Genomic DNA, 1,143 nt, shown 5'->3' on the forward strand with positions numbered 1-1,143 from the left:
GTCGAGGGCAATGTACTCTAATAAGCAGAGCCCAGCACAGGGATCGATCAGACCTGCCTTCTAATCTTAGCTTTGCCACTAATTTACTGTGGCTACATCTTTTCTCACCTTCCTGCTGCCTGATTACCCCTCTCTGTGTTTGCAAATCCATTTATAATCTGCTGGTAAAAAGCATGACATTACTAGGGAAAACACTCCGGCTCCTCGGATACACACGTCTCCAAATGGGYGTTATGCAAAAATACTGTACAGCAGCATGTGCTAGACGTGTATGAAGCCTCAGCAGCTCCCTTCCCCAGAGAGTTTTGGGGAGAGCCCAGCAGGCAAGGCAGGAGCTGCAACTCCGGGGAAATCTGGTCAGGCTGGTAACTAAGCCTGGAAAAGTCCAAACCAGGTTGAGGTGCTGAGCTCTTGTAGAACATGTGGTTCTGTACACCCACAGCACCACCAGAAAGGAAAGYGCAGCCAGCTGGGACTACGGAGCACCACGACGCGACGTGCCCCGGCTGCAGAGACAGCGGCCCCGCGCCTCATCCTCCGTTTGGTGACGACAGCCTGGATTTCACTGGCAACKGCAGCTGACCTAGAGCCGGGTCTCGCCAGCCTGCGCCTCGGAAAGCTCCTTCTCCTCCTCCCCTTCTCGAAATGCTCTGCACATCTCCAATTCCGATTGCCGACCGCCTCCCCCCGTCCTCATCCCCAGGCCCCGACATCTCTTCATTGAGTCCTGGTGCCTGCTCTGTTCCCACGACACCGCTTTGTCTGTCAATCTCGCCAGCCTTTCCGCGTGCAGAAAGGAAAGGATCAGCCCCCAGCTGAGCTAGAGCAAGGCAGAGGGACCAGATGCCTCCTTCCTTTCCACCAGCACAACACCAAAGCCAGCGGCGCAGCAGAACAAAACCCCGAGCGCCGGCCGGCACAGCTGCCTTGCTGCAATAAACGGGGCGCAGCGCTCATTAGAGCAGGAGCATTAGAAAGCAGGAGCAGAGGAGCATCGGGCTGCGCGCGCGGGGGCAAGGCTCCTTACGGACAAAGGGAAGCACTTCATTCATAGCTAGAGACGCTCAGCTCTGCAGAGGGGTTTGTTCTGGAAAAGCGTAAGGCGCCCTCCAAGCTCCCCCCATTTTTTTTTTTTTTTTTTTT

Source organism: Rhea americana, unplaced genomic scaffold (assembly GCF_003343005.1).
Source record: "Rhea americana isolate MKP2758 unplaced genomic scaffold, rheAme1 scaffold_163, whole genome shotgun sequence".
Taxonomy (NCBI): domain Eukaryota; kingdom Metazoa; phylum Chordata; class Aves; order Rheiformes; family Rheidae; genus Rhea; species Rhea americana.